This window comes from Entelurus aequoreus, linkage group LG26 (assembly GCF_033978785.1).
Source record: "Entelurus aequoreus isolate RoL-2023_Sb linkage group LG26, RoL_Eaeq_v1.1, whole genome shotgun sequence".
NCBI classification, from domain to species: Eukaryota; Metazoa; Chordata; class Actinopteri; order Syngnathiformes; family Syngnathidae; genus Entelurus; species Entelurus aequoreus.
Genome location: NC_084756.1, coordinates 37,704,789 through 37,726,182, shown reverse-complemented (window position 1 = coordinate 37,726,182; position 21,394 = coordinate 37,704,789).

Here is a 21,394-nt window from a genome sequence, read left to right as displayed (position 1 = left end):
ACGGGTTTAGTCGGGACTCCTGATGACGTTTTGAGACATCTCCTACAACTACAGCACCAGAATTGTGCTGCTGAAGCAAGTCCGTTTTTTGGAATTTTTACGACAGGGTCCCCCCTTACGACATTTTAGCAAAGAATGTTTTTCTTAAAAAATGCATTTTCTTACATTTTCTTACATTTACGGGTTTTGTCGGGACTCCTGATGACGTTTTGAGACATCTCCTACAACTACAGCACCAGAATTGTGCTGCTGAAGCAAGTCTGTTTTTTGGGATTTTTTTTAGTAAAAAAAAAGTTTTCCTAAAAAAAGCATTTTATGCCATTTTTAGGTTTTGTAGGGACTCCTGATGACGTTTTGAGACATCTCCTACAACTACAGCACCAGAATTGTGCTGCTGAAGCAAGTCCGTTTTTTGGAATTTTTACGACAGGGTCCCCCCTTACGACATTTTAGCAAAAAATGTTTTTCTTAAAAAATGCATTTTCTTACATTTTCTTACATTTACGGGTTTAGTCGGGACTCCTGATGACGTTTTGAGACATCTCCTACAACTACAGCACCAGAATTGTGCTGCTGAAGCAAGTCTATTTTTTGAAATTTTTTTTGTGAAAAAAAGTTTTCCAAAAAAAGCATTTCATGCCATTTTTAGGTTTTGTAGGGACTCCTGATGACGTTTTGAGACATCTCCTACAACTAGAGCACCAGAATTGTGCTGCTGAAGCAAGTCCGTTTTTTGTAATTTTTACGACAGGGTCCCCCCTTACGACATTTTAGTAAAAAATGTTTTTCTTAAAAAATGCATTTTCTTACATTTTATTACATTTATGGGTTTAGTCGGGACTCCTGATGACGTTTTGAGACATCTCCTACAACTACAGCACCAGAATTGTGCTGCTGAAGCAAGTCCGTTTTTTGGCATTTTTTTTAGTAAAAAAAAACTTTTCCAAAAAAAAGCATTTTATGCCATTTTTAGGTTTTGTAGGTACTCCTGATGACGTTTTGAGACATCTCCTACAACTACAGCACCAGAATTGTGCTGCTGAAGCAAGTCCGTTTTTTGTAATTTTTACGACAGGGTCCCCCCTTACGACATTTTAGCAAAAAAAATGTTTCGTAAAATATGCATTTTCTTACATTATCTTACATTTACGGGTTTAGTCGGGACTCCTGATGACGTTTTGAGACATCTCCTACAACTACAGCACCAGAATCGTGCTGCTGAAGCAAGTCTGTTTTTTGTAATTTTTACGACAGGGTCCCCCCTTACGACATTTTAGCAAAAAAAATGTTTCGTAAAATATGCATTTTCTTACATTATCTTACATTTACGGGTTTAGTCGGGACTCCTGATGACGTTTTGAGACATCTCCTACAACTACAGCACCAGAATTGTGCTGCTGAAGCAAGTCTGTTTTTTGGAATTTTTTTTAGTAAAAAAAAAGTTTTCCTAAAAAAAGCATTTTATGCCATTTTTAGGTTTTGTAGGGACTCCTGATGACGTTTTGAGACATCTCCTACAACTACAGCACCAGAATTGTGCTGCTGAAGCAAGTCCGTTTTTTGGCATTTTTACGACAGGGTCCCCCCTTACGACATTTTAGCAAAAAATGTTTTTCTTAAAAAATGCATTTTCTTACATTTTCTTACATTTACGGGTTTAGTCGGGACTCCTGATGACGTTTTGAGACATCTCCTACAACTACAGCACCAGAATTGTGCTGCTGAAGCAAGTCCGTTTTTTGGCATTTTTACGACAGGGTCCCCCCTTACGACATTTTAGCAAAAAATGTTTTTCTTAAAAAATGCATTTTCTTACATTTTCTTACATTTACGGGTTTAGTCGGGACTCCTGATGACGTTTTGAGACATCTCCTACAACTACAGCACCAGAATTGTGCTGCTGAAGCAAGTCCGTTTTTTGGCATTTTTACGACAGGGTCCCCCCTTACGACATTTTAGCAAAAAATGTTTTTCTTAAAAAAGGCATTTTCTTACATTTTCTTACATTTACGGGTTTAATCAGGACTCCTGATGACGTTTTGAGACATCTCCTACAACTACAGCACCAGAATTGTGCTGCTGAAGCAAGTCCGTTTTTTGGCATTTTTACGACAGGGTCCCCCCTTACGACATTTTAGCAAAAAATGTTTTTCTTAAAAAATGCATTTTCTTACATTTTCTTACATTTACGGGTTTAGTCGGGACTCCTGATGACGTTTTGAGACATCTCCTACAACTACAGCACCAGAATTGTGCTGCTGAAGCAAGTCCGTTTTTTGGCATTTTTACGACAGGGTCCCCCCTTACGACATTTTAGCAAAAAATGTTTTTCTTAAAAAAGGCATTTTCTTACATTTTCTTACATTTACGGGTTTAATCAGGACTCCTGATGACGTTTTGAGACATCTCCTACAACTACAGCACCAGAATTGTGCTGCTGAAGCAAGTCTGTTTTTTGGGATTTTTTTTAGTAAAAAAAAAGTTTTCCTAAAAAAAGCATTTTATGCCATTTTTAGGTTTTGTAGGGACTCCTGATGACGTTTTGAGACATCTCCTACAACTACAGCACCAGAATTGTGCTGCTGAAGCAAGTCCGTTTTTTGGAATTTTTACGACAGGGTCCCCCCTTACGACATTTTAGCAAAAAATGTTTTTCTTAAAAAATGCATTTTCTTACATTTTCTTACATTTACGGGTTTAGTCGGGACTCCTGATGACGTTTTGAGACATCTCCTACAACTACAGCACCAGAATTGTGCTGCTGAAGCAAGTCTATTTTTTGAAATTTTTTTTGTGAAAAAAAGTTTTCCAAAAAAAGCATTTCATGCCATTTTTAGGTTTTGTAGGGACTCCTGATGACGTTTTGAGACATCTCCTACAACTAGAGCACCAGAATTGTGCTGCTGAAGCAAGTCCGTTTTTTGTAATTTTTACGACAGGGTCCCCCCTTACGACATTTTAGTAAAAAATGTTTTTCTTAAAAAATGCATTTTCTTACATTTTATTACATTTACGGGTTTAGTCGGGACTCCTGATGACGTTTTGAGACATCTCCTACAACTACAGCACCAGAATTGTGCTGCTGAAGCAAGTCCGTTTTTTGGAATTTTTACGACAGGGTCCCCCCTTACGACATTTTAGCAAAAAAAAAATTTCTTAAAAAATGCATTTTCTTACATTTTCTTACATTTACGGGTTTAGTCGGGACTCCTGATGACGTTTTGAGACATCTCCTACAACTAGAGCACCAGAATTGTGCTGCTGAAGCAAGTCCGTTTTTTGTAATTTTTACGACAGGGTCCCCCCTTACGACATTTTAGCAAAAAAAATGTTTCGTAAAATATGCATTTTCTTACATTTTCTTACATTTACGGGTTTAGTCGGGACTCCTGATGACGTTTTGAGACATCTCCTACAACTACAGCACCAGAATTGTGCTGCTGAAGCAAGTCCGTTTTTTGGCATTTTTACGACAGGGTCCCCCCTAGCGACATTTTAGCAAAAAATGTTTTTCTTAAAAAATGCATTTTCTTACATTTTCTTACATTTACGGGTTTAGTCGGGACTCCTGATGACGTTTTGAGACATCTCCTACAACTACAGCACCAGAATCGTGCTGCTGAAGCAAGTCCGTTTTTTGGAATTTTTACGACAGGGTCCCCCCTTACGACATTTTAGCAAATTTTTTTTTTCGTAAAATATGCATTTTCTTACATTTTCTTACATTTACGGGTTTAGTCGGGACTCCTGATGACGTTTTGAGACATCTCCTACAACTACAGCACCAGAATTGTGCTGCTGAAGCAAGTCCGTTTTTTGGCATTTTTACGACAGGGTCCCCCCTTACGACATTTTAGCAAAAAATGTTTTTCTTAAAAAATGCATTTTCTTACATTTACGGGTTTAGTCGGGACTCCTGATGACGTTTTGAGACATCTCCTACAACTACAGCACCAGAATTGTGCTGCTGAAGCAAGTCCGTTTTTTGGAATTTTTACGACAGGGTCCCCCCCTTACGACATTTTAGAAAAAATTTTTTTTCGTAAAATATGCATTTTCTTACATTTACGGGTTTTGTCGGGACTCCTGATGACGTTTTGAGACATCTCCTACAACTACAGCACCAGAATTGTGCTGCTGAAGCAAGTCTGTTTTTTGGAATTTTTTTTAGTAAAAAAAAAGTTTTCCTAAAAAAAGCATTTTATGCCATTTTTAGGTTTTGTAGGGACTCCTGATGACGTTTTGAGACATCTCCTACAACTACAGCACCAGAATTGTGCTGCTGAAGCAAGTCCGTTTTTTGGAATTTTTACGACAGGGTCCCCCCTTACGACATTTTAGCAAAAAATGTTTTTCTTAAAAAATGCATTTTCTTACATTTTCTTACATTTACGGGTTTAGTCGGGACTCCTGATGACGTTTTGAGACATCTCCTACAACTACAACACCAGAATTGTGCTGCTGAAGCAAGTCTGTTTTTTGGAATTTTTTTTAGTAAAAAAAAAGTTTTCCATAAAAAAGCATTTTATGCCATTTTTAGGTTTTGTAGGGACTCCTGATGACGTTTTGAGACATCTCCTACAACTACAGCACCAGAATTGTGCTGCTGAAGCAAGTCCGTTTTTTGGAATTTTTACGACAGGGTCCCCCCCTTACGACATTTTAGCAAAATGTTTTTTTCGTAAAATATGCATTTTCTTACATTTTCTTACATTTACGGGTTTTGTCGGGACTCCTGATGACGTTTTGAGACATCTCCTACAACTACAGCACCAGAATTGTGCTGCTGAAGCAAGTCCGTTTTTTGGCATTTTTACGACATTTTAGCAAAAAATGTTTTTCTTAAAAAATGCATTTTCTTACATTTTCTTACATTTACGGGTTTAGTCGGGACTCCTGATGACGTTTTGAGACATCTCCTACAACTACAGCACCAGAATTGTGCTGCTGAAGCAAGTCCGTTTTTTGGAATTTTTACGACAGGGTCCCCCCTTACGACATTTTAGCAAAAAATGTTTTTCTTAAAAAATGCATTTTCTTACATTTACGGGTTTAGTCGGGACTCCTGATGACGTTTTGAGACATCTCCTACAACTACAACACCAGAATTGTGCTGCTGAAGCAAGTCTGTTTTTTGGAATTTTTTTTAGTAAAAAAAAAGTTTTCCATAAAAAAGCATTTTATGCCATTTTTAGGTTTTGTAGGGACTCCTGATGACGTTTTGAGACATCTCCTACAACTACAGCACCAGAATTGTGCTGCTGAAGCAAGTCCGTTTTTTGGAATTTTTACGACAGGGTCCCCCCCTTACGACATTTTAGCAAAATTTTTTTTTCGTAAAATATGCATTTTCTTACATTTTCTTACATTTACGGGTTTTGTCGGGACTCCTGATGACGTTTTGAGACATCTCCTACAACTACAGCACCAGAATTGTGCTGCTGAAGCAAGTCCGTTTTTTGGCATTTTTACGACAGGGTCCCCCCTTACGACATTTTAGCAAAAAATGTTTTTCTTAAAAAATGCATTTTCTTACATTTTCTTACATTTACGGGTTTAGTCGGGACTCCTGATGACGTTTTGAGACATCTCCTACAACTACAGCACCAGAATTGTGCTGCTGAAGCAAGTCCGTTTTTTGGCATTTTTACGACAGGGTCCCCCCTTACGACATTTTAGCAAAAAATGTTTTTCTTAAAAAATGCATTTTCTTACATTTACGGGTTTAGTCGGGACTCCTGATGACGTTTTGAGACATCTCCTACAACTAAAGCACCAGAATTGTGCTGCTGAAGCAAGTCCGTTTTTTGGAATTTTTACGACAGGGTCCCCCCTTACGACATTTTAGCAAAAAATGTTTTTCTTAAAAAATGCATTTTCTTACATTTACGGGTTTAGTCGGGACTCCTGATGACGTTTTGAGACATCTCCTACAACTACAGCACCAGAATCGTGCTGCTGAAGAAAGTCCGTTTTTTGGCATTTTTACGACAGGGTCCCCCCTTACGACATTTTAGCAAAAAATGTTTTTCTTAAAAAATGCATTTTCTTACATTTTCTTACATTTACGGGTTTAGTCGGGACTCCTGATGGCGTTTTGAGACATCTCCTACAACTACAGCACCAGAATTGTGCTGCTGAAGCAAGTCCGTTTTTTGTAATTTTTACGACAGGGTCCCCCCTTACGACATTTTAGCAAAAAATTTTTTTCTTAAAAAATGCATTTTCTTACATTTACGGATTTAGTCGGGACTCCTGATGACGTTTTGAGACATCACCTACAACTACAGCACCAGAATTGTGCTGCTGAAGCATGTCCGTTTTTTTGAATTTTTTTACGACATTTTGCAAAATTTTTTTTTTTCCCGTGAAATATGCATTTTCTTTTAATTTCTTCCATTTTCGGGTTTTGTCGGGACTCCTGATGACGTTTTGAGACATTTCCTAAAACTACAGCACCAGAATTGTGCTGCTGAAGCAAGTCCGTTTTTTTGATTTTTTTTTACGACATTTTGCAAAATATTTTTTTTCCGTTAAATATGCATTTTCTTCTCATTTCTTCCATTTTCGGGTTTAGTCGGGACTCCTGATGACATTTTGAGACATCTCCTACAACTACAGCACCAGAATTGTGCTGCTGAAACAAGTCCGTTTTTTGGAATTTTTACGACAGGGTCCCCCCTTACGACATTTTAGCAAAAAATGTTTTTCGTAAAAAATGCATTTTCTTACATTTACGGATTTAGTCGGGACTCCTGATGACATTTTGAGACATCTCCTACAACTACAGCACCAGAATTGTGCTGCTGAAACAAGTCCGTTTTTTGGAATTTTTACGACAGGGTCCCCCCTTACGACATTTTAGCAAAAAATGTTTTTCTTAAAAAATGCATTTTCTTACATTTACGGATTTAGTCGGGACTCCTGATGACGTTTTGAGACATCTCCTACAACTACAGCACCAGAATTGTGCTGCTGAAGCAAGTCCGTTTTTTGAAAAAAAATTTCTAAAAAAAAAGTTCTCCCAAAAAAAGCATTTTATGCCATTTTTAGGTTTTGTAGGGACTCCTGATGACGTTTTGAGACATCTCCTACAACTACAGCACCAGAATTGTGCTGCTGAAGCAAGTCCGTTTTTTGGAATTTTTACGACATTTTAGCAAAAAATGTTTTTCGTAAAAAATGCATTTTCTTCCTTTTTTTTTACATTTAGGGTTTAGTCTGGACTCCTGATGACGTTTTGAGACATCTCCTACAACTACAGCACCAGAATTGTGCTGCTGAAGCAAGTCCGTTTTTTGGAATTTTTTTTACGACATTTTAGCAAAAAATGTTTTTCGTAAAAAATGCATTTTCTTACATTTTCGGGTTTAGTCGGGACTCCTGATGACGTTTTGAGACATCTCCTACAACTACAGCACCAGAATTGTGCTGCTGAAGCAAGTCCGTTTTTTTGAATTTTTTTTACGACATTTTGCAAAATATTTTTTTTCCGTAAAATATGCATTTTCTTCCAATTTCTTCCATTTTCGGGTTTAGTCGGGACTCCTGATGACGTTTTGAGACATCTCCTACAACTACAGCACCAGAATTGTGCTGCTGAAGCAAGTCCGTTTTTTGGAATTTTTTTTACGACATTTTGCAAAATATTTTTTTCCCGTAAAATATGCATTTTCTTCTAATTTCTTCCATTTTCGGGTTTAGTCGGGACTCCTGATGACGTTTTGAGACATCTCCTACAACTACAGCACCAGAATTGTACTGCTGAAGCAAGTCCGTTTTTTGGCATTTTTACGACAGGGTCCCCCCTTACTACATTTTAGCAAAAAATGTTTTTCTTAAAAAATGCATTTTCTTACATTTACGGGTTTAGTCGGGACTCCTGATGACGTTTTGAGACATCTCCTACAACTACAGCACCAGAATTATGCTGCTAAAGCAAGTCCATTTTTTGGAATTTTTACGACATTTTAGCAAAAAATGTTTTTCGTAAAAAATGCATTTTCTTACATTTTTAGGTTTGTCGGGACTCCTGATGACGTTTTGAGACATCTCCTACAACTACAGCACCAGAATTGTGCTGCTGAAGCAAGTCCATTTTTTGGAATTTTTACGACAGGGTCCCCCCTTACGACATTTTAGCAAAAAATGTTTTTCGTAAAATATGCATTTTCTTACATTTTCTTACATTTACGGGTTTAGTCGGGACTCCTGATGACGTTTTGAGACATCTCTTACAACTACAGCACCAGAATTGTGCTGCTGAAGCAAGTCCGTTTTTTGTAATTTTTACGACAGGGTCCCCCCTTACGACATTTTAGCAAAAAATGTTTTTCTTAAAAAATGCATTTTCTTACATTTACGGGTTTAGTCGGGACTCCTGATGACGTTTTGAGACATCACCTACAACTACAGCACCAAAATTGTGCTGCTGAAGCATGTCCGTTTTTTTGAATTTTTTTACGACATTTTGCAAAATATTTTTTTTTCCTGTGAAATATGCATTTTCTTTTAATTTCTTCCATTTTCGGGTTTTGTCGGGACTCCTGATGACGTTTTGAGACATTTCCTAAAACTACAGCACCAGAATTGTGCTGCTGAAGCAAGTCCGTTTTTTGGAATTTTTACGACAGGGTCCCCCCTTACGACATTTTAGCAAAAAAAATGTTTCGTAAAATATGCATTTTCTTACATTATCTTACATTTACGGGTTTAGTCGGGACTCCTGATGACGTTTTGAGACATCTCCTACAACTACAGCACCAGAATTGTGCTGCTGAAGCAAGTCCGTTTTTTGGCATTTTTACGACAGGGTCCCCCCTAGCGACATTTTAGCAAAAAATGTTTTTCTTAAAAAATGCATTTTCTTACATTTTCTTACATTTACGGGTTTAGTCGGGACTCCTGATGACGTTTTGAGACATCTCCTACAACTACAGCACCAGAATCGTGCTGCTGAAGCAAGTCCGTTTTTTGGAATTTTTACGACAGGGTCCCCCCTTACGACATTTTAGCAAATTTTTTTTTTCGTAAAATATGCATTTTCTTACATTTTCTTACATTTACGGGTTTAGTCGGGACTCCTGATGACGTTTTGAGACATCTCCTACAACTACAGCACCAGAATTGTGCTGCTGAAGCAAGTCCGTTTTTTGGCATTTTTACGACAGGGTCCCCCCTTACGACATTTTAGCAAAAAATGTTTTTCTTAAAAAATGCATTTTCTTACATTTACGGGTTTAGTCGGGACTCCTGATGACGTTTTGAGACATCTCCTACAACTACAGCACCAGAATTGTGCTGCTGAAGCAAGTCCGTTTTTTGGAATTTTTACGACAGGGTCCCCCCCTTACGACATTTTAGAAAAACATTTTTTTCGTAAAATATGCATTTTCTTACATTTACGGGTTTTGTCGGGACTCCTGATGACGTTTTGAGACATCTCCTACAACTACAGCACCAGAATTGTGCTGCTGAAGCAAGTCTGTTTTTTGGAATTTTTTTTAGTAAAAAAAAAGTTTTCCTAAAAAAAGCATTTTATGCCATTTTTAGGTTTTGTAGGGACTCCTGATGACGTTTTGAGACATCTCCTACAACTACAGCACCAGAATTGTGCTGCTGAAGCAAGTCCGTTTTTTGGAATTTTTACGACAGGGTCCCCCCTTACGACATTTTAGCAAAAAATGTTTTTCTTAAAAAATGCATTTTCTTACATTTTCTTACATTTACGGGTTTAGTCGGGACTCCTGATGACGTTTTGAGACATCTCCTACAACTACAACACCAGAATTGTGCTGCTGAAGCAAGTCTGTTTTTTGGAATTTTTTTTAGTAAAAAAAAAGTTTTCCATAAAAAAGCATTTCATGCCATTTTTAGGTTTTGTAGGGACTCCTGATGACGTTTTGAGACATCTCCTACAACTACAGCACCAGAATTGTGCTGCTGAAGCAAGTCCGTTTTTTGGAATTTTTACGACAGGGTCCCCCCCTTACGACATTTTAGCAAAATTTTTTTTTCGTAAAATATGCATTTTCTTACATTTTCTTACATTTACGGGTTTAGTCGGGACTCCTGATGACGTTTTGAGACATCTCCTACAACTACAGCACCAGAATTGTGCTGCTGAAGCAAGTCCGTTTTTTGGCATTTTTACGACAGGGTCCCCCCTTACGACATTTTAGCAAAAAATGTTTTTCTTAAAAAATGCATTTTCTTACATTTACGGGTTTAGTCGGGACTCCTGATGACGTTTTGAGACATCTCCTACAACTAAAGCACCAGAATTGTGCTGCTGAAGCAAGTCCGTTTTTTGGAATTTTTACGACAGGGTCCCCCCTTACGACATTTTAGCAAAAAATGTTTTTCTTAAAAAATGCATTTTCTTACATTTACGGGTTTAGTCGGGACTCCTGATGACGTTTTGAGACATCTCCTACAACTACAGCACCAGAATCGTGCTGCTGAAGAAAGTCCGTTTTTTGGCATTTTTACGACAGGGTCCCTTACGACATTTTAGCAAAAAATGTTTTTCTTAAAAAATGCATTTTCTTACATTTTCTTACATTTACGGGTTTAGTCGGGACTCCTGATGGCGTTTTGAGACATCTCCTACAACTACAGCACCAGAATTGTGCTGCTGAAGCAAGTCCGTTTTTTGTAATTTTTACGACAGGGTCCCCCCTTACGACATTTTAGCAAAAAATGTTTTTCTTAAAAAATGCATTTTCTTACATTTACGGGTTTAGTCGGGACTCCTGATGACGTTTTGAGACATCACCTACAACTACAGCACCAGAATTGTGCTGCTGAAGCATGTCCGTTTTTTTGAATTTTTTTACGACATTTTGCAAAATATTTTTTTTTCCCGTGAAATATGCATTTTCTTTTAATTTCTTCCATTTTCGGGTTTTGTCGGGACTCCTGATGACGTTTTGAGACATTTCCTAAAACTACAGCACCAGAATTGTGCTGCTGAAGCAAGTCCGTTTTTTGGCATTTTTACGACAGGGTCCCCCCTAGCGACATTTTAGCAAAAAATGTTTTTCTTAAAAAATGCATTTTCTTACATTTTCTTACATTTACGGGTTTAGTCGGGACTCCTGATGACGTTTTGAGACATCTCCTACAACTACAGCACCAGAATCGTGCTGCTGAAGCAAGTCCGTTTTTTGGAATTTTTACGACAGGGTCCCCCCTTACGACATTTTAGCAAATTTTTTTTTTCGTAAAATATGCATTTTCTTACATTTTCTTACATTTACGGGTTTAGTCGGGACTCCTGATGACGTTTTGAGACATCTCCTACAACTACAGCACCAGAATTGTGCTGCTGAAGCAAGTCCGTTTTTTGGCATTTTTACGACAGGGTCCCCCCTTACGACATTTTAGCAAAAAATGTTTTTCTTAAAAAATGCATTTTCTTACATTTACGGGTTTAGTCGGGACTCCTGATGACGTTTTGAGACATCTCCTACAACTACAGCACCAGAATTGTGCTGCTGAAGCAAGTCCGTTTTTTGGAATTTTTACGACAGGGTCCCCCCCTTACGACATTTTAGAAAAAATTTTTTTTCGTAAAATATGCATTTTCTTACATTTACGGGTTTTGTCGGGACTCCTGATGACGTTTTGAGACATCTCCTACAACTACAGCACCAGAATTGTGCTGCTGAAGCAAGTCTGTTTTTTGGAATTTTTTTTAGTAAAAAAAAAGTTTTCCTAAAAAAAGCATTTTATGCCATTTTTAGGTTTTGTAGGGACTCCTGATGACGTTTTGAGACATCTCCTACAACTACAGCACCAGAATTGTGCTGCTGAAGCAAGTCCGTTTTTTGGAATTTTTACGACAGGGTCCCCCCTTACGACATTTTAGCAAAAAATGTTTTTCTTAAAAAATGCATTTTCTTACATTTTCTTACATTTACGGGTTTAGTCGGGACTCCTGGTGACGTTTTGAGACATCTCCTACAACTACAGCACCAGAATTGTGCTGCTGAAGCAAGTCAGTTTTTTGGCATTTTTACGACAGGGTCCCCCCTTACGACATTTTAGCAAAAAATGTTTTTCTTAAAAAATGCATTTTCTTGCATTTTCTTACATTTTCTTACATTTACGGGTTTAGTCGGGACTCCTGATGACGTTTTGAGACATCTCCTACAACTACAACACCAGAATTGTGCTGCTGAAGCAAGTCTGTTTTTTGGAATTTTTTTTAGTAAAAAAAAAGTTTTCCATAAAAAAGCATTTTATGCCATTTTTAGGTTTTGTAGGGACTCCTGATGACGTTTTGAGACATCTCCTACAACTACAGCACCAGAATTGTGCTGCTGAAGCAAGTCCGTTTTTTGGAATTTTTACGACAGGGTGCCCCCTTACGACATTTTAGCAAAAAATGTTTTTCTTAAAAAATGCATTTTCTTACATTTTCTTACATTTACGGGTTTAGTCGGGACTCCTGATGACGTTTTGAGACATCTCCTACAACTACAGCACCAGAATTGTGCTGCTGAAGCAAGTCCGTTTTTTGGCATTTTTACGACAGGGTCCCCCCTTACGACATTTTAGCAAAAAATGTTTTTCTTAAAAAATGCATTTTCTTACATTTACGGGTTTAGTCGGGACTCCTGATGACGTTTTGAGACATCTCCTACAACTACAGCACCAGAATCGTGCTGCTGAAGAAAGTCCGTTTTTTGGCATTTTTACGACAGGGTCCCCCCTTACGACATTTTAGCAAAAAATGTTTTTCTTAAAAAATGCATTTTCTTACATTTTCTTACATTTACGGGTTTAGTCGGGACTCCTGATGGCGTTTTGAGACATCTCCTACAACTACAGCACCAGAATTGTGCTGCTGAAGCAAGTCCGTTTTTTGTAATTTTTACGACAGGGTCCCCCCTTACGACATTTTAGCAAAAAATGTTTTTCTTAAAAAATGCATTTTCTTACATTTACGGGTTTAGTCGGGACTCCTGATGACGTTTTGAGACATCACCTACAACTACAGCACCAGAATTGTGCTGCTGAAGCATGTCCGTTTTTTTGAATTTTTTTACGACATTTTGCAAAATATTTTTTTTTCCCGTGAAATATGCATTTTCTTTTAATTTCTTCCATTTTCGGGTTTTGTCGGGACTCCTGATGACGTTTTGAGACATTTCCTAAAACTACAGCACCAGAATTGTGCTGCTGAAGCAAGTCCGTTTTTTTGATTTTTTTTTACGACATTTTGCAAAATATTTTTTTTCCGTTAAATATGCATTTTCTTCTCATTTCTTCCATTTTCGGGTTTAGTCGGGACTCCTGATGACATTTTGAGACATCTCCTACAACTACAGCACCAGAATTGTGCTGCTGAAACAAGTCCGTTTTTTGGAATTTTTACGACAGGGTCCCCCCTTACGACATTTTAGCAAAAAATGTTTTTCGTAAAAAATGCATTTTCTTACATTTACGGATTTAGTCGGGACTCCTGATGACGTTTTGAGACATCTCCTACAACTACAGCACCAGAATTGTGCTGCTGAAGCAAGTCCGTTTTTTGAAAAAAAAATTCTAAAAAAAAAGTTTTCCCAAAAAAAGCATTTTATGCCATTTTTAGGTTTTGTAGGGACTCCTGATGACGTTTTGAGACATCTCCTACAACTACAGCACCAGAATTGTGCTGCTGAAGCAAGTCCGTTTTTTGGAATTTTTACGACATTTTAGCAAAAAATGTTTTTCGTAAAAAATGCATTTTCTTCCTTTTTTTTTACATTTAGGGTTTAGTCTGGACTCCTGATGACGTTTTGAGACATCTCCTACAACTACAGCACCAGAATTGTGCTGCTGAAGCAAGTCCGTTTTTTGGAATTTTTACGACAGGGTCCCCACTTACGACATTTAAGCAAAAAATGTTTTTCTTAAAAAATGCATTTTCTTACATTTTCTTACATTTACGGGTTTAGTCGGGACTCCTGATGACGTTTTGAGACATCTCCTACAACTACAGCACCAGAATTGTGCTGCTGAAGCAAGTCCGTTTTTTGGAATTTTTTTTACGACATTTTAGCAAAAAATGTTTTTCGTAAAAAATGCATTTTCTTACATTTTCGGGTTTAGTCGGGACTCCTGATGACGTTTTGAGACATCTCCTACAACTACAGCACCAGAATTGTGCTGCTGAAGCAAGTCCGTTTTTTTTAATTTTTTTTACGACATTTTGCAAAATATTTTTTTTCCGTAAAATATGCATTTTCTTCCAATTTCTTCCATTTTCGGGTTTAGTCGGGACTCCTGATGACGTTTTGAGACATCTCCTACAACTACAGCACCAGAATTGTGCTGCTGAAGCAAGTCCGTTTTTTGGAATTTTTTTTACGACATTTTGCAAAATATTTTTTTCCCGTAAAATATGCATTTTCTTCTAATTTCTTCCATTTTCGGGTTTAGTCGGGACTCCTGATGACGTTTTGAGACATCTCCTACAACTACAGCACCAGAATTGTGCTGCTGAAGCAAGTCCGTTTTTTGGAATTTTTACGACAGGGTCCCCCCTTACGACATTTTAGCAAAAAATGTTTTTCGTAAAAAATGCATTTTCTTACATTTTCGGGTTTAGTCGGGACTCCTGATGACATTTTGAGACATCTCCTACAACTACAGCACCAGAATTGTACTGCTGAAGCAAGTCCATTTTTTGGAATTTTTACGACATTTTAGCAAAAAATGTTTTTCTTAAAAAATGCATTTTCTTACATTTACGGGTTTAGTCGGGACTCCTGATGACGTTTTGAGACATCTCCTACAACTACAGCACCAGAATTATGCTGCTAAAGCAAGTCCATTTTTTGGAAATTTTACGACATTTTAGCAAAAAATGTTTTTCGTAAAAAATGCATTTTCTTACATTTTTAGGTTTGTCGGGACTCCTGATGACGTTTTGAGACATCTCCTACAACTACAGCACCAGAATTGTGCTGCTGAAGCAAGTCCGTTTTTTGGAATTTTTACGACAGGGTCCCCCCTTACGACATTTTAGCAAAAAATGTTTTTCGTAAAATATGCATTTTCTTACATTTTCTTACATTTACGGGTTTAGTCGGGACTCCTGATGACGTTTTGAGACATCTCTTACAACTACAGCACCAGAATTGTGCTGCTGAAGCAAGTCCGTTTTTTGTAATTTTTACGACAGGGTCCCCCCTTACGACATTTTAGCAAAAAATGTTTTCCTTAAAAAATGCATTTTCTTACATTTACGGGTTTAGTCGGGACTCCTGATGACGTTTTGAGACATCACCTACAACTACAGCACCAGAATTGTGCTGCTGAAGCATGTCCGTTTTTTTGAATTTTTTTACGACATTTTGCAAAATATTTTTTTTCCCGTGAAATATGCATTTTCTTTTAATTTCTTCCATTTTCGGGTTTTGTCGGGACTCCTGATGACGTTTTGAGACATTTCCTAAAACTACAGCACCAGAATTGTGCTGCTGAAGCAAGTCCGTTTTTTGGAATTTTTACGACAGGGTCCCCCCTTACGACATTTTAGCAAAAAAAATGTTTCGTAAAATATGCATTTTCTTACATTATCTTACATTTACGGGTTTAGTCGGGACTCCTGATGACGTTTTGAGACATCTCCTACAACTACAGCACCAGAATTGTGCTGCTGAAGCAAGTCCGTTTTTTGGCATTTTTACGACAGGGTCCCCCCTAGCGACATTTTAGCAAAAAATGTTTTTCTTAAAAAATGCATTTTCTTACATTTTCTTACATTTACGGGTTTAGTCGGGACTCCTGATGACGTTTTGAGACATCTCCTACAACTACAGCACCAGAATCGTGCTGCTGAAGCAAGTCCGTTTTTTGGAATTTTTACGACAGGGTCCCCCCTTACGACATTTTAGCAAATTTTTTTTTCCGTAAAATATGCATTTTCTTACATTTTCTTACATTTACGGCAGGGGTCTCAAACTCAATTTACCTGGGGGCCACCGGATGCAGAAACCGGGTGAGGCTGGGCCGCAAGAAAAGATTTCTTTAAAAAAAATCTAGCATGCACTTTTTAATGAATTCCCCTTCTTTGAATGGCTTTCCCGCCATAGCAACCATCTCACTCACCACGTAGCTAGCTTTGACTGCTGCATCGCTCTTTTCGCTTGCTTTCTTGACGAAATCTTGTCGCCTCAGTGGACTGGTTTTAAAATGTGCAACCCGGTTCACTCTCTCATCTCCCTGGTATTTTGCATACTCCTCAGCATGTCTAATTGTATAATGACGTTTCAAATTGTATTCCTTCCTTCTATCACCGCAACTTTCTCTGTATCAACTACAGAAAAGAGCCATAAGGATTATTCATAAAGTAGATTACTTAGAACACACTTACATATTATTTATTAATTCGGGTTTATTGGAATTACAGGAGCTAGTAAAGTTACAGACATGATGTGTCATGTTTTAGGCTAAAAGTAAAACATTACCAGCAAATTTACAAAAAAATGTTTGTCATCACTTGTGAGAATGAAGAGCATAGAAGAAAAGGTCATTTCCAACATCAGTATTCAAGGACAACTTTAAAAGAAAGGTGCATATCAGTGGTGGGGGGTTAAACTCTGGAATTCTCTTTACAATGAGATAAAAGATTGTAAAAATATATTCCAATTGAAAAAATATATAAAGACAGAACAATAAGATCATCTGGACAGCCATAAGTGTTTACACTTTGCTTTATATTTATTATTTTACTTATTTTTTGCCTGGTTTTGTATTTGTTTTGTTTCATCCTGTGAGGTGTATATTACTTCTTTTGTTTTTTTTTGTTCGGTTTGTACATCATGAAGTTTTGCACTTGTTGTGTTTTTTTGTTTGTTTTCGTTATATTTGGATGTAATTGTTGGTTTATATGATATCATTAAGTAAGACTACGTATTATGTTGAAGGGGGCAGAAAAATTAAAAGATTTTTCTTTATCCTGCTCCTTCTCAGGCATTGGTGTGTAAATGTATAATTGAATAATTGAGGTATAATTGTCTATCGACCAAAGATGCACATCAATGAAGGAGATAAATAAAAATGAAATGAAATAAGACACGTCGGGGTGCCCCTGTGCTCAACAAAGAAATATTGCATCAAAAATCGTCTCTGTCTGGAGCCAACGGGAGGGGGAGTGGGAGGGGGGCGGCTCGCCGTGGAGTTTACAGTTACGGTAGCACAATTAGCCCCGAACGGGCTAACTTCACCACTATTGTGTTACACGTCTGATTCGCCCAGCGACTCTCTGTCGGAGTATCAGCGCTGGGGTCCAGTGCACCACACTTTTGTATTGTCGCTCGCTCCTTCGGCGGAGTGCTCGTCTTCCCCGCCCGCACTGTTTACAACGGGGGCGGGAGCGAGCAGGCGAGCGAGCGAGGGCGGCAGAGCGTGTGCGGGTGTCGTGAAAAAGCGGCAAAATGTTTCTCTGCTTGCATCACGCAAGTGACGTCAATGCATACTTGCCAACCTTGAGACCTCCGAATTCGGGAGATGGGGGGGTTGAGGTTGAGGTGTGTGTCGGGGGGTTGAGGTGGGCGGGGTTGGGGGTAGCGGGGGTTTTTGTAGCCCGGAAGAGTTAGGGCTGCAAAGGATTCTGGGTATTTGTTCTGTTGTGTTTAGGTGCGGATGTTCTCCCGAAATGTGTTTGTCATTCTTGTTTGGTGTGGGTTCACAGTGTGGCGCATATTTGTAACAGTGTTAAAGAATAAATAAAATAAAATATGACCACCCTCAGTGTGAAATGTATGGCTGTTCTTCAAGTATGTGTTGGAGAACATACTTGAAGAACAAGCCTCACACAACATGTGTCTGGGCCGGCATGCTGTTAATATGGAGATGTTAGTATGGTGAAAAAGATGATGCGGTGACATTTTTTAGAGGACACTAAGGACGCCCTCAAGAGTCTGATACCACACCGTGATTGGTAGAATCCTTCAGCTCCGCACACAATGCTGACAAGCGGCATTCATTTAAAACTCGCGGGCCGCACTACCATTAAACTGTCATATGAAGGTGGGGGCCGCAAAATAACGTCTCGCGGGCCTCAGTTGGTCCGCGGGCCGCGTGTTTGAGACCCCTGATTTACGGGTTTAGTCGGGACTCCTGATGACGTTTTGAGACATCTCCTACAACTACAGCACCAGAATTGTGCTGCTGAAGCAAGTCCGTTTTTTGGCATTTTTACGACAGGGTCCCCCCTTACGACATTTTAGCAAAAAATGTTTTTCTTAAAAAATGCATTTTCTTACATTTACGGGTTTAGTCGGGACTCCTGATGACGTTTTGAGACATCTCCTACAACTACAGCACCAGAATTGTGCTGCTGAAGCAAGTCCGTTTTTTGGAATTTTTACGACAGGGTCCCCCCTTACGACATTTTAGCAAAAAATGTTTTTCGTAAAAAATGCATTTTCTTACATTTTCGGGTTTAGTCGGGACTCCTGATGACGTTTTGAGACATCTCCTACAACTACAGCACCAGAATTGTGCTGCTGAAGCAAGTCCGTTTTTTTGAAATTTTTTTACGGCATTTTGCAAAATATTTTTTTTCCGTAAAATATGCATTTTCTTCCAATTTCTTCCATTTTCGGGTTTAGTCGGGACTCCTGATGACGTTTTGAGACATCTCCTACAACTACAGCACCAGAATTGTGCTGCTGAAGCAAGTCCGTTTTTTGGAATTTTTTTTACGACATTTTGCAAAATATTTTTTTCCCGTAAAATATGCATTTTCTTCTAATTTCTTCCATTTTCGGGTTTAGTCGGGACTCCTGATGACGTTTTGAGACATCTCCTACAACTACAGCACCAGAATTGTACTGCTGAAGCAAGTCCATTTTTTGGAATTTTTACGACATTTTAGCAAAAAATGTTTTTCTTAAAAAATGCATTTTCTTACATTTACGGGTTTAGTCGGGACTCCTGATGACGTTTTGAGACATCTCCTACAACTACAGCACCAGAATTATGCTGCTAAAGCAAGTCCATTTTTTGGAATTTTTACGACATTTTAGCAAAAAATGTTTTCCGTAAAAAATGCATTTTCTTACATTTTTAGGTTTGTCGGGACTCCTGATGACGTTTTGAGACATCTCCTACAACTACAGCACCAGAATTGTGCTGCTGAAGCAAGTCCGTTTTTTGGAATTTTTACGACAGGGTCCCCCCTTACGACATTTTAGCAAAAAATGTTTTTCGTAAAATATGCATTTTCTTACATTTTCTTACATTTACGGGTTTAGTCGGGACTCCTGATGACGTTTTGAGACATCTCTTACAACTACAGCACCAGAATTGTGCTGCTGAAGCAAGTCCGTTTTTTGTAATTTTTACGACAGGGTCCCCCCTTACGACATTTTAGCAAAAAATGTTTTCCTTAAAAAATGCATTTTCTTACATTTACGGGTTTAGTCGGGACTCCTGATGACGTTTTGAGACATCACCTACAACTACAGCACCAGAATTGTGCTGCTGAAGCATGTCCGTTTTTTTGAATTTTTTTACGACATTTTGCAAAATATTTTTTTTTCCCGTGAAATATGCATTTTCTTTTAATTTCTTCCATTTTCGGGTTTTGTCGGGACTCCTGATGACGTTTTGAGACATTTCCTAAAACTACAGCACCAGAATTGTGCTGCTGAAGCAAGTCCGTTTTTTGGAATTTTTACGACAGGGTCCCCCCTTACGACATTTTAGCAAAAAAAATGTTTCGTAAAATATGCATTTTCTTACATTATCTTACATTTACGGGTTTAGTCGGGACTCCTGATGACGTTTTGAGACATCTCCTACAACTACAGCACCAGAATTGTGCTGCTGAAGCAAGTCCGTTTTTTGGCATTTTTACGACAGGGTCCCCCCTAGCGACATTTTAGCAAAAAATGTTTTTCTTAAAAAATGCATTTTCTTACATTTTCTTACATTTACGGGTTTAGTCGGGACTCCTGATGACGTTTTGAGACATCTCCTACAACTACAGCACCAGAATCGTGCTGCTGAAGCAAGTCCGTTTTTTGGAATTTTTACGACAGGGTCCCCCCTTACGACATTTTAGCAAATTTTTTTTTCCGTAAAATATGCATTTTCTTACATTTTCTTACATTTACGGGTTTAGTCGGGACTCCTGATGACGTTTTGAGACATCTCCTACAACTACAGCACCAGAATTGTGCTGCTGAAGCAAGTCCGTTTTTTGGCATTTTTACGACAGGGTCCCCCCTTACGACATTTTAGCAAAAAATGTTTTTCTTAAAAAATGCATTTTCTTACATTTACGGGTTTAGTCGGGACTCCTGATGACGTTTTGAGACATCTCCTACAACTACAGCACCAGAATTGTGCTGCTGAAGCAAGTCCGTTTTTTGGAATTTTTACGACAGGGTCCCCCCCTTACGACATTTTAGAAAAATTTTTTTTTCGTAAAATATGCATTTTCTTACATTTACGGGTTTTGTCGGGACTCCTGATGACGTTTTGAGACATCTCCTACAACTACAGCACCAGAATTGTGCTGCTGAAGCAAGTCTGTTTTTTGGAATTTTTTTTAGTAAAAAAAAAGTTTTCCTAAAAAAAGCATTTTATGCCATTTTTAGGTTTTGTAGGGACTCCTGATGACGTTTTGAGACATCTCCTACAACTACAGCACCAGAATTGTGCTGCTGAAGCAAGTCCGTTTTTTGGAATTTTTACGACAGGGTCCCCCCTTACGACATTTTAGCAAAAAATGTTTTTCTTAAAAAATGCATTTTCTTACATTTTCTTACATTTACGGGTTTAGTCGGGACTCCTGATGACGTTTTGAGACATCTCCTACAACTACAACACCAGAATTGTGCTGCTGAAGCAAGTCTGTTTTTTGGAATTTTTTTTAGTAAAAAAAAAGTTTTCCATAAAAAAGCATTTTATGCCATTTTTAGGTTTTGTAGGGACTCCTGATGACGTTTTGAGACATCTCCTACAACTACAGCACCAGAATTGTGCTGCTGAAGCAAGTCCGTTTTTTGGAATTTTTACGACAGGGTCCCCCCCTTACGACATTTTAGCAAAATGTTTTTTTCGTAAAATATGCATTTTCTTACATTTTCTTACATTTACGGGTTTTGTCGGGACTCCTGATGACGTTTTGAGACATCTCCTACAACTACAGCACCAGAATTGTGCTGCTGAAGCAAGTCCGTTTTTTGGCATTTTTACGACAGGGTCCCCCTTACGACATTTTAGCAAAAAATGTTTTTCTTAAAAAATGCATTTTCTTACATTTTCTTACATTTACGGGTTTAGTCGGGACTCCTGATGACGTTTTGAGACATCTCCTACAACTACAGCACCAGAATTGTGCTGCTGAAGCAAGTCCGTTTTTTGGCATTTTTACGACAGGGTC